At 27.1% G+C, this 14,460-nt stretch overlaps 1 non-coding gene across 1 annotated transcript; it reads right to left on the bottom strand.

Moving 5' to 3' along the window:
- Positions 1-13,971: 13,971 nt before the first annotated feature.
- Positions 13,972-14,092, bottom strand: LOC127149630 (5S ribosomal RNA). Its single transcript, XR_007821334.1, has one exon. It is a non-coding gene; the product is annotated as a 5S ribosomal RNA (ribosomal RNA).
- Positions 14,093-14,460: the final 368 nt, after the last annotated feature.

The raw sequence follows: 14,460 nt of genomic DNA, 5'->3' as shown, positions 1-14,460 counted from the left end.
GACATTACTGTTGGTATGTTTTAGTGTAATAGATACAAATCTAATCTAACACATTGAAATGGTTTGGTAAAACCAAGTAAATGTTTTCCTCTTTGGTGGGTTAAAAAAGATAAAGATATTCTATATTCTTTTATATATATAGGTGTCCACATCATTCCCATTGAATAGATTTGGGAGCCGCCATGTGATAGAAGTTGATGATGTAGGGTATCCCTTAAACATAAAATGGGTCTATTGGAGGGTCTTTTCCCTTTCATTTGTGGGGGTGAAACCCTTGTTTTTCACTATATAATATATATAAGCTAGAGAGACATATGGAATATCGAAAGAATTAAATGTCTTAGGTTAATTTGAGAACTTAAGCTCACAAGTAGAGGTAAGATTAGGTTAACTATTAGACAACATGATTTAGATCATGATTTCGAAATCGAATGACATCGTACGATAGATTTTCGAGTACAGTTTTTAAATTGATTTCATACATGATTTGAAGTTTAATAAATAACTACATATTATATATTGTAGAGGGATGTTAAGATCTTGAACTTTACCAACAATAACATGTTTACAATGTAAGGGGTGGACGTGGAACCAAACAAGGACAATGTCCAAAACCCTAGGGTTTGGGGGGGGTCAAGCTCATTAGCCTAATAAAAGTAAAAGGTCCCAAAGTGAAAGAGAGAGGAAGAGAGTTAAATGAAATTGGAAGGTTTTGAAGGGCAAAATGAGTGGTTTTCAATGTCGGTTGGTGGTGGTTGTAGGCAGTGGAGTGTCATTGTTAGGGTATACCCTAAAAAATTGATGTCCCAAAGTCCCTTCAACTTGGGTCTCTCTCTCCCTCTTATATTGTTTTTTTCTTATCATGGTTTTCTCTGTTGCCTTGTTTGTTATCATGAAATGGGCCTTTGTTCAATTGTTTTGCTTTCAATAGGGGTAGGTTGCTTTAATTTTTCCCTATATCTTGTCGGTATATAAAAGTGAGGATATAGAACAATAGTTTTTAAAATCATATGGTAAATAAATAAATGACAACAAGAAGTTGTCTGGCTATCATGACAAAAGCAACAAGATGAGGTTAAATTATAAGTTTCTAATCGTTCTATCAACTTTTAAGTTTGTGTTCAAAAAATATTGTTTTCTATATATAACATTGTTAGATTGAACCGCCATGTACATCTGTGTATCGATCTTTTTTAATTTTTTTTATATTATCTACTTGTCAATTTCATAATATATTACGTAGAATCTCTAGTTTTGAAACAACCAAATTTATGTTTTTCACACACATTCAAGAAAAGTATTATTTTAAAAAGTTAATTATAAAAATTAAAAACTATGTGATCTAATAGGAAAAATTAAGAATCGAAAGCAGGTTTGGATCCATATATTCAATAGAGCATTGTCCTTTTGGTTTAATATTGTTTGTATATTTCTATCATGCATAGCCCCATATATGCACATAACATTTCAAGACAACACTTGTCCAAGATGATCCCTTTCTGCTTTCCAAAGCAATAAAACATAATGGGTCTTGAGATCCAACTGAGATTATATTTATTCAGAGTTTGTTTGTTTGCCTTTTTTTCTTCTCTCTTTGCATATGTTTTTTTTAGCTCCTTTTAATTTATATTTGTTTGTGTATCATTGATTCTAGGGTTCGTAGAGGTAATCACATATATAAATTAAACCCTCTAACTCTATTAGCACCTATAATATGTACTATATGATCATATTTCTATCTAATAAATAATTGATATCTCTCATTGTCTAGGAATGTAATTAGCTTATATATTTGTCATTAAACCACATAAATATCCATGTTACTTTCTTTACTGTTTGCTTTAACTCTATAGATGTTTGAATGGTAGTTTTTCCCAACATCATATATTTCAATTTTTTTAAAAAGAAAATGTAAATTTTACTGTAGAAAAATGTGAAAAATAGAAAAAAAAATAAAATAAAAAGGATGGTGGGGAATGGGTACTAATTGTGAAGATTGAGACTTATCAAGGAAAAACAGACCATCATGTGTATTTGTATACAAAATCCTCATAATTTTATGAGGGAAAATAAATAAATGGTAGGGTAAGGGATCAAAAACATGATGATGATGAGAGAAAAAAAAAATGGAATTCAATGAAGGTTGTAATATTTGTTGTAAACAAGAAGCAAGACATGTTCTGCAAGGAAAGCATGTGCAAAGCCATAAACATGAAGAAGCATAAATTAGAGGATATCAAGCACTTGTCAATCTCCATACCTTATTCAACTATTCCTAATGCTGAACTCTATAGCTAGGATAAAAAGACATCCCCAACTTGCCCAACACTAAAATATATGTTTATATTTATATATATATTTATATAATATCGAGCAAAGAAGAATTGTTTCGGTCAGAAGTTTAGGTTTTGTAATAGTTTCAAATCGAAAAGATTTCGTTTGTGTGTGTAGGGAGATGCTACTTTTTCTAGGATGAACTGGGGAAGATAATTATTGTCTCATACTAATAACCTTCCTTGAATGAGATGGAGGTGTATTAGATATTATATTAACTTTACCTCTACCCAAATTGACGGGTCACTCGATGATTTAAGATGATATTAGAGTAAGTTGGTTCAGGAGGTTTTGTACGTTCAAACTCTAGATTATTCATTTTTCATTTGTTGGATCCTCTTTGTATATATTTCGAGTTTACTAGTAACAAAATGTATTAGATGATATATAATTTAATTTATTTTCATTTATTAACTTAAAATTCAGGTGAAAGAGAAAAAATGTCTTAATTAGAGATAACCCTTTTTCTTTTTAATTATACATAGTTTATTGACAAAAAAAACATTCCTAAATAAACCTAATATGTTAATTGGCTTTCTTTGTGGGTGTGTTTATTGTTTTGGAATTTATTTGTATTGGATGATTTGATTTTTGTTAATACTTGTGCATTTTAGTTTATTTGGACACATTTTTAATTCGATATTTGGATTAAGATTTAAGGTTAATTGTTATTCTATTTGTTAATTAATTTTATTTAGGAAATTTAAGGAAATTTCCCACAACTAGAAAAATAAAAATAAAAAAAATTATTTTAAATGACAAAACTTCGAAAAGTATATTTACTATCACAATATATTTGGGTAAGACCACAACAGACCAAGATAGATTGTTATACTTTGTAAATATTTTAGTTCATTTTTCTATTTTGAAAATAACTAAAAAATAAACAAAAAATGATTTTTGATTGGATAAACTCGGTAAGGTTCATGAACAAATCCTTGGAACGATCCAACTAAAATTTAGTGGAAATTTTTGCAAAGACAAAGTGAAAAAAAAGGAGTTCACTTAATATCGAGTTTTTCTTCTTCTTCTTTTTTTTTGGAAAAATGTCACTTAATTGAACTTTATTAAAAGAAATGAAAAAAACATAATAGTTTTTCACATGTGTATGAAATCCACACAACATCCAACAAAAAAGCTAGTGAAATTTTGTCGAAGAGACATAGTGAATGGCAATGGGTGGTGAAGACATCACAATATTCCTATGTATTAAAACATGTGTTGTAAATTGGATAATAAAAACAATAATAATGTAAGAAAAAGTCACAAATTCACTCAATTAAGTTTGTTTTTATGTAAAAGAAAATTAAATATTTAATTGAAAAAAAAATTGATTTTCCACAAATAATAATTCATGTTGTTCCCTACCAAAATCTTTGTCCAATTTAATTACCAAAAAATAAAATATATTTTGGTCACTTTTATTTGTTTTCATTTTGCATGCGATAACAATAGTATGAAACGTAGAGAGAATAAATTACATACGGTGTTAAAGTTATGGAGAACTTAATCAATTTCCTAAACTTTTAAAGTTATGTGTTGATTTCGTCTCTCTAAACTTTGAAACCTTCTTGAATGTATTTGAATTTCAATTTGGTATACAAAAAGTTTTAGGAACTTATTATTACACAACTTTAAAGTTAGCAATAGGGTGGTCGTTATTCAAATATCATAGAAATCAAACCGTTTCTCAAAACCGAACTGAAAACTCAATGAAACCGAAAAATGTGGTCTGATTCAATCTAAAGAAATTTTGAAACCAAATTAATTCGGTTCGGTTTGACTTGAATTTCGAAAACTGAATTTGAAATCAAACCGAACCTAACCGTTTTAACTACTATATGTATATTTAAGAAAAGAGTAAAGTCGAATTTAAACCGAACATTTTTTTTTTTAAATTTAAAGAACAAAACTGAATTTAAAATCGAGCCGAATTACAATAATTTAGTTCGGTTCATATATAGAAAATTTTAAATTTTTTGTTCGGTTTAGGTTTGGTGCCAAACCGAACCGTTTTCACCCCCTAGTTTGCAAAACGTCGTATCTATTAAAACACAAAAAATAAAATTCCAAGATCTTGTTACAAATTTTCAAAAACTTAGGAATCTAATATACAAAAACTTTAAAGCAGAGAGACAACTAAAAACTATATAATTCAACTCAATAATGTATACATATACATATATATATATATATATATATATATATATATATATATATATATATATATGTTTAGGTTACCAACTACAAAATGGTATGTCAATTTTTCTTATATTTGAAAGAAGATTTTCTCATAAATTGAGAGAAAGATATTCATCTAAGTTGTAAGATTTTGTGTCACCAAATGTTATTCCACTTAGAGAGAGAGAGAGAGAGAGAGAGAAATGGAAAAAGAAGAGAGAGTTTCCTTTTTGTCTGCTTAGGGCAAACATTAGAGAAGATAATGTTTGAAAGGGAAGTGTTGAGCTTTTGAGTGTCCCTCCAAATCCAATGATTTGGTTGGTCATTGCCAATAGATAATCTCTTTTTTTTCTTTTTTTTTCTTTTTTCCCCTTCCCTCTCTTTTTCATAACCTAAAAAATTCTACTAAATATTATATGTTTTTCTTTGCATTTTTTAAGATAAAAACATCATATATGTCTGTCAAAATGTCATATGTAGGGTGGAACGACATGTATTCTTGTCTGTTATTTATTTATTTATTTATTATTATTTAGGGTTTAGGGTTTAAAATGGAAGATTGTACCTAAGTTATTGGATGTTGCTTAATGGTAACTACACGGTTCATGAAGTGAGAGCTAGCTTGAATTCATTAACATATTCATCTTCTTTTATTTCCTACACCTTTTTGCTTTCTAATTAGTATTTCGAATGTAAAAAAGAGAAGAAAAAAAAAGCAACTTAATGGAGTAGGTAGAAATAAAATAAAGATCGATATAATGTATTACATAACATAGTTTAGGGAATAAGATATCAATTATCATCTCAAAAGTTATCAGAGGTAGAATATTGCGAGTTTAAACAGAAAAAAGAACGACAAATTAAAAGTAGTTGAAGTCAATTTTAGCCTTTTTTTTTTTAATGCAAAATCTTCTTTTCATTTCTAATACGTAAAAAGTTGTTGCATACGTTTAATAATTCTTAGTTTTAATTTCCACCTCCCTTTCCAACTATCTATTGTATATATTATTGTTTATCAATCTCTTCTTAACTTGAGTGTATAACCATATTTTTAACAATAGTTTTGGTTGATGCCCTTCGTGTATTTTAGTGGATCGATCGATATATATTATCATTATTGTGATATCATGTCTTACTAGACCTCTAATCTAGTTTAATCATTTTTCTAGTTACTACTTTTACTCGATTCTTTGTACTATGTTTTATATTTTCACTTTTTTGTATATTTTTTCTATATGACTATTCAAATTAAACACACTCAAAATTGTCTAAATTTATGAAAAGATTGTTAGTCCATCCCAGCTATATATTATCATATATAATGAAATGAAATGTTACCCAAAGGCCCAACACCCTTATTAGTTAATTAATATAATGTTATTGCTCTTCTTCATATATAGAATTAGAAACCAAGTAAATGATATAATCATCACTAGCTATGTTTCTAAACTACATGCCATTTGCCCCAACAGCCTTTGTCATTAAGGAACCTCTTGGTTTCATTAATACATACTTTTGTTTTCTTAAAAAACTTGGTTAAATTTCAACTTTTAATCTCGTAGTCTAAAACAATTGAAGTCTCAAATCTTTGTCCTTTCGGTACTTTTAACCTAACTATGAATTTAAATTTTTTTTTTTATAAAAAATGTATAAATATCTTTAAACTTTCAATTTTGTATCACTTTAAAAAAAAATTTCGATCTTGTATTTTAATATAGGTCCTTTACTTAATCAACATTTTTTAAAAAAATTATAAACCTATTAGGTTTTTTCAAAAAAAAAAAAAAAAAAGAGAGACTTGTAATTGAATGATGAAATTCTTGCACTCGGTACCAAACTTGTAATTTAACAAAGATTCATTTATTAGTTGTTCATATATATAAAGAAATTTGTTTTAAATGATAAAACCGTTAAAAATATTTATAAATATAACTTTGATTTTCTTTATGTAACAAACGATGATAGATTTAGATATACATTTATTAGGGTCTACCACTAAAATAATTTATATCTATCTGTATATATCGCAATCTACTAACCATATAGAAAGTAAAATTTTTCTATATTTATAAACAAGTTTCATTTTGCTATATTTAAAAGCATTTCCTATACATAAATAATCTATATTTTTCCTTAAAAAAACATTCGAGTCATGATCTATAATATGAAAATAAATTATAATTTGAAAAAAACCTAAAAATCTTTTTAAATATGTGAATCTCTAATTCACAAGCTCCAAAAGTGATTTGAAGTTGCACAATCTATCTTTTTGATTATATATATGTGTGTGAAAATTAATCACACTTATTCTCGACTTTGGTTAACCTTTGCATTTATTTCAAACTCATGAAACCAACACACAAGTAATTTTTACAAAAGACATTGAGTTTGAATAAAGGATGAAGATGATGATCACTACCTACTTATAATTTAATATTCTATGAGTTTTCTCGACACACAAATGTTGTATGATTAAATGAGTTGTTTTGTGAGATTAGTTGGAGTGCATGTAAGTTGGCTCAGACACGTACGTATATTAAAAGAGTAAACTTCGTCACCGAGAAACCTAACCCTAACGAATATTTTTTCTCTCTTTTAACCAAAGGATCCCTTTTAGGGTTAATAAAAAAAAAAGTGTAGAGAGAGCCTTTACCAACAGTAAACGTGAACACTTAGGGAGAGATGAGAAGGGACAAGAATGGTTTAAAAGGGACAAAACATAAGCATAGAATTGTAGCACCTTGTGCTTGGTTTTACCTTCAATATTTTGGCAAAATCAATATATTAAAATACACAAATCAATAAACAAATCATTTACCCTTTCACACTTGATTATTAGCTTGTTAAGAGTTCCTATCTTTTTTCTTTTTTAAAATAAAAACACCTACTTTTTTATATATACATATTTAGAAATTTATGTTTACTTTTAACTTTTATATATATATTCAAAACGAAGAGTTTCAAAAAACCAAACTTTTAGATCTTTGTAATTTAGTCATCATTTCCATTGAATTGATGGCTTCAATGGTGAAGTTTTACCAATTATGTTCTTTTAAAAACTATACCCATCTAAAGATATATATCTTAAATATTTACGTACTTTAAATATATAATTCATTTTGTAATATTTGAAAAGAACTCTCACAAGAATCATTCCTAAATTTTAATTAACTGTTAAAATGTTAAAATAGATTCTTCAAACTCAGAGTATACAAACTGTTATAATATTTTACCCTAAACTTATAATAATTGTCTATAACTTTGAAACAAATTTATTAGAGGAAAAATATCCTAAAAAGGGAACTTGAGAAAAATCTCTTGAAGGGATAAAAGAAAAAGTGAAATTGGGGATGATGATGATGATGGGGTGGTGGCAGTGAAACCTCATTTGAAAAGATGAGTTTTTAACTGAAAAAGTGAAGAAGAAAAGAAAAACCCCACTGACACACTATCTCATCTCAATCTCATCTCATCTCATCTCTTCACATTCACAAGAGAATGTGAAAATCCATAAATAAAATTTTAAAAAAGTACAAATAAATATTTTTCCCATATGAAAAACAATTAATTTTTCTGCCAATATCTCAGAGGTTGTTATCTTTGTACTCAAAAACACCTCACCTGATTCCTTGTCCTTTTTAATATTCCCTTCCTCTCTTTTCATTCTATATAATATATATATATATATATATATATATACATATACATACACACATACACACACATAACCAAAAATATACTTCATTTCTCTCTCACACATCTTGTCTTTTCTGAGATTCTACACTCAAAAACATCAATAAACTTCGTCCTATTTTTGACCGAAACTTCACGTTATCTAAGGTTTAATAATTTTAAATATGACAATCAAATTCAAAATCTTAAGTGTGTGTATATATATATATATTTTAAAACAAAAAAACAGCGAGAGCTAAAAACCTAGGACTTCACTAGGATAATTTATTGATATAAAAGGCTAGAATGAAGCCCGAGAGATTAATTACAAAATCTTAGGTGATATATGTTTATTTAAATGTAAAAGAATTTGTAATGATAACATATTTTAAATCCAACTCTTGTGGAGAATATTAGAGATTGAATCTAATCGTTAATATATTTTGTTATATTTGCAATTTTTTTTAAATATAAATGTTACTAAACGTGTAAGACAAAAAAGTTAGTATTATATTCATTGAAATAACAAACTACTGTGTATTTAATATGGTATCAAAGCTTATGAAACTCAACTCTACATCGAAGATCAAAAAATGGTGAGAACTCAAAAGACCACCACCGTACCCACCATTTTGAGGATCCTATATTGGAAAAATTAAGAGAAGTTAAAATTATAGTTTTTACACTTGCACTTTTAATGATTTATCATCTCGATATAAAGCTTACATTTTGTATGTGATAGTACTCTCTTTGATCAATTTTTTCATCATGAACTCGAATCTTTGTCGAATTAAATATTCCTATATGCTTTCTTTATCTTCCTTAAAGAAAAGGTTGAATATGCATATCTATTACCTTTTGTACAAAGCAATTGCTCTTGTGTGAGCTTTAGAAAAAGCAACAAATACAAATAGGTTAGAATAAAATTAATAATTTAAAAATAACGTAACCTTTTTTTTTAAGATACGTTAAATGTTCCTAAACCCTAAAATATAAACTTCAATACAAATTGTCAAAATTTGTTTTTTTATTCTTCATTATTGCATTTTAAAAGAAATCATAGATTACGTAAACGATGTTAGCCATAACTATCCTATATATTCTTTTTATCCATAAACCAAACTCAATCAACACTTATTCTAAATTCATAAATTTTATAATAAAACTCAAATTTCATTCTATATTTTATAACTCCAAATTGTGCATTAACTATATAATGCTAACTTGGTAAAGGGACTTATATATTATTATTATTATTTTGAAAAGAAAAAAAAAAAGAATAGGTAAAGGGACTTATGATGTTTGCCTAATCTAATCCATTAATAGATGATATAGAAAGGTTTGAGGCTCCTTGATGTGGACAAACTTCAAATAATTTGATGACAAATGGATGGTGAAGATTTGTTTATGGGTTTTTTCTCTTTGACCCAAAGATTTGACAATTGGCTGCACACATTAAAAAAGACAGTGTTTGCAGCTGTGAAGTACTTGTCACAACCATGGGGAAAATAATAATAATAATAACAACAATAATAAAGCTAGTTTTATGATGATGTCAATTTTATTATTATTTTGCTTTGGGTACAAAACAAAATTATTCCATTGGGAAATTCTCAATGTTATGTGTTATATATGATTGATGTAACTACACAATGAGAAATGGATTTTTCTGCCAGAATGAGTGAAATTAAGTGGAGTTCTATTAGCTACTCTATATACCCCTAGAAGATCATATGTTTCTTTCAAAGTTGTTAAAACTAATTTTCAAAATCTATTGCCCCAAGATTTAATTTTACGGTAATTTCCCATTTCTTTTCTTTTCTTCTTTTAGACATTTTGGATCAAAATTTATTCAAATAATTGTTCTTAACAAGTAGGAAATCATCTTTTATAAACTTTCTGTCGAATCATTTGAAAATTTAAATTACGTGCGACTTCTTTAAAAGATTCTATATTATTATGATCATCGCTATATGACTTGTAATATTCATCGATGATTAGTTTATTGACAAAACTTTTATTTATGATTGGTAAAAGATTATAAAAAGTTAAAATCTTTTTCAATAAATATAAGAAAGAAAAAATGGGGTCCCCTCCCTTTTCGATAGCAAAGAAAAAAAAAAGTTATAGAGAGAAGCTATTTTGGCCTAATTAGTGAAGGGATTGATTGCGCGTGTCTTTGAGAGTTAAATCAAGCTTTTGAATGCTTTTACTAATTGACACATTAAAGTGTTGTTCCATGTACTTGACCATTGTACTCCTCAAATTCTTTGCATATAATAAATTATAATTCTAAGATATTGCGATAGATTAAGTAGGTTTGGAGATAGGGAGCCAACTCAATTATCTATTACTACAAAAAAGGAAAAAAAAAAAAAACCCAACTCTAGCTAGTTTTCACTCGATACCCTAATAGATTCACTAAACATATAATTGAAACTTGATTTTGCTTGTTGAATCCATATCTTTCCTAAGATATTATAATGATTGAGATGACATATGACGAAATTCAAAGAATTGACTGTAGTGTCATTTGATAGATTCTGTGATTATGAAAAATATGATAATTTTGAAAATGAAGGGTTTATATACGATGATTTTATTATGGATGCATGAGGTATATGTTGACAATCTATAACGATAACGTTTTTATCGTTGACTATGTTAATCTAAATGAATCATTCTTTTCACATATATCTCTACATGCTACAGGACTAAGAGAAAAAAAAGATTTAACGAATTAGCGCAAGTTTATCCATGGAGGTAAGTCAAAGATATTGCATTTTCTCTCAACATGTAGGAGAGCTTTCAACAAGTTTTATCAACTTTTAACTCACATACTTTCTAGAAAACTCTCAGGAGGTCATCCAACATAAAACTGCTCTAATTAGTTAATCGTAATTAAAAAAAAAATGATCAATGTGTACTTTATTAGTATATATAGGTAATATATAACTTTCCTTTTCATATTGTTTAGATCCCTTTCATTCGAATATAATTAATCTTGGTTCATCGATGTATTCTTCTTAAATTCGAGCAATTATGTTACCCCATACTTGATAGCAAGAAATTTTGAATTCTCAAACACATAAAAAGAAAAACCCTAAAAATCATCATCTTGTTCTTCTACCCTAGATAATATTGATCAATCTCCTCATGATTTTGTTTCACACACACACGTGTGTGTGTATATATATATATATATATATAACTAATAGATTATTTATTATTACGACATTAAGTAAAATAAGTTTCTTAAAAGAAAAAAAGAATAGAAGAAGAAGTGGGGCATTCATTAATGAAAATGAAAATTAAAAGAAAGAAAGAAAACAGTGAAATGGAAAAAGAATAGGGAAAAATAGGTTTAAGAAAGTGACAAATACTAAGCATAAGGGAAGGTCTCCCATTCCACAGTTAATGAGAAATGGTCCGCAGCTGCCTTTATTGATTTTTCTTTCTTTCTTTTTTATTTATTTCCTAATCATGATGTGGGAAATTATATATATATATATATATATAATATATTTCCTTTTTTGCTTTTGTCTAAAAAAATAATAATAAATATTTGGGAACTTGCAATAAAATAAATAAATAGTTTTATCATCTTCTTTTTTTTTTTTTTTTTCTATTTTTGGATTTTTTCTCTTTAAACCTGGCGTGATGAAGTGAACATGAAATTTCCTATTTGTTTCTTCAAAAAAAAAAAAAAAATTATTATTATTATTATTATCTATTTTTAACCATTATTTTAAAAAATGAGTAGGTTTTAAATTTTGTTTTTCCTTTTTAACTTTGACTAAGAATTTGACTTAAAAAAAGTTTAGTTTAAAAAATTCAAACAGTAAAGCATGAGTAAGTTTCCCACTTAAATTCTCTTGTATTGAAATCGGTTTATCATAAAATTGAATTTTATGTAACAATCTCTTTTTACGTAAACTTTTAAGGTTTCGGTTGAATGGACGAATTGATGTTCGTTTCGATTTATTTTCACGGGACAAGTTATTGGACTCTACAAAATATTTTGGTGTTAAGGAAACTCGTAAAATGTTAATTTTAAAATAGATAACCCACACCATCTATTGATTTCTAATCAATTAAAACATGATAAATAAATAATTACATTGAGAAATTTATAATAGCAAAAAGATTAAAATTATTTACCCAATATAGCAAATTAAAATACTTATATAAACTAAAAAATTGATTTTGCTTTATATCGTAAATAGTTTCGATTTTCACACTGTATTTCTAAATAGAAATTAAAACATATTTATCATTTATATTACTAAAATACTTACAATTAAAACAATGAACAATCAAATTAAACTAAAAAAAATGCATAATTCCAATTTACAAAAACAAATCATTTGAAAGGGGAAAGAAAAAAGAAGAAAAATGTATAGTATAGATCTTCCTATAGAATATAGATACATTAAACAAAATATTTATGTTTGAAACAAATCTATAGTTGTTTTATTTAATAAGAAGATATTATTTAATATATTAAAACATTAATGAATATGGTTCTAAATAAAAAGGATAAATGACGTGGATCCCACGTAATAATCAAACGTAATCAGAATGATAATTTCCTTCTTACATTGAAAATTGCATTATTTGCTGATTACAAATTTCACTATAGAGTCCGTATTCACACTTCATTATAGTTACAAATAATAATAAAAAAAAGAAACATATGAAAAATAACAACAAACATAACTAAATGAAACCCGTTACTTTTAAACATGACTAAATATTTACATAGGGAGTAATATTTTTTACAACTATACTATACGAAGGCTTTGGGAGAGGATGGAACTATATAAACTTAAGTAAATTATGCTATAATAATGCTCAAAATGAGGATATAAACCTTTATATATATATATACATATCTTATCACCAAAATGTTGCATATAACACTGAAAAATAATTGGCCCTATAGTTGAACCCTATAAATATGTATATACCCTAGAGCCACATGCACTTGTTTTTCTTTTCTTACAAATTATGTACCTTTGTAATTTGTTTGTGCCTCCACAATTTTAGGGTTTGTGTTTTCTTGAGTATTACATGCATTTTTTAGACCAAACAAATTGGTGGGTCTCAACCCCATTAACTTTCACAATTTATTTTCCCCAATTTAATTTTTTTTATTAATTTTTTTATAAAAAATATCTACAAATTTTACATAAAGGTAGGGACTTATGTATTATTTACTATAAACCTTATCTCATCTATTTCCAAAATTCATATTGAAATTCATTATCCTATCAAAAATTTTAATTTTTTTTTATTGAAATTCGATTATTCGTTTTCCATCAATGATTTAATGACATATTTTTCCAAATCGTGTAGTATGAAAAGGCTAAACATGTCTTTTTCGTTATTGGTGTGATTCTATAATACATACAAGATTAGAACGCAACAATAGAAATTTTAAAGATCATACAAAAGTTCAACTTTTTTAGAAGATATTATAATCCCAACAAGAAGAAACTAAACAATTTCTTTTTAGTTATGTTGTTTTTTTTTTCTATTTCTGAATCGAAAAGCTTTGCTCTAGTCTCTTCTTTGTTATAGTCTCAATGTATTTACTCATTTTATTTACACTGATCATGAGGTTCTGAAGCATTCTTCTATAAACAAATAAAAAAAATGTTAGGGAGTCGTTTTTACTAACAAAAAAAAAAAAAAAATTCAAAAGACCACTATGTGAAAAATTAGTAAAATATCACATATAATCTCTCTACGACCCCCAACTACAAAAGCATTTTCTTAAATGGGGTGCAACACGAGGACTTACCAAGTGGTCTCACCCAACTTAGTACTACTCTCGCCCAAGCATGCTTAACTACAGAGTTCTGACGGGATCCGGTGCATTAGTGCTGGTATGATCGCACCCACAAAAGCAAAAACATTTTTCTTAAAGCATTATATTATCACTTGCTCAATATTGAGCTAATATACGAAACCTAAGACCTTCAAATTTGGATGTTATGAAACCAAAAACACACGAACTCTTATTATAATACTACTTAGAAGAAGGATACATTGCTTCCTTGTAGGAGAAGCACTCTTTTAATATTTTGAGAAAAGAGTGAGACGAAAGTAATTAGAATTTTGGACAGATATATTATAAGTTTAGTTTAATTTAGGTAAAGTATGTCTATTAATTTAGTAATTATTATTGATCAAGTTGGTATAGTGTGTGTGCTTAAAAAATTGAAGGACATAGGACCCAATATATAAGAGGGAAGGGGCATAAGGTCC

This window comes from Cucumis melo, chromosome 5 (assembly GCF_025177605.1).
Source record: "Cucumis melo cultivar AY chromosome 5, USDA_Cmelo_AY_1.0, whole genome shotgun sequence".
NCBI classification, from domain to species: domain Eukaryota; kingdom Viridiplantae; phylum Streptophyta; class Magnoliopsida; order Cucurbitales; family Cucurbitaceae; genus Cucumis; species Cucumis melo.
This window is presented reverse-complemented; position numbering and strand designations above follow the sequence as displayed.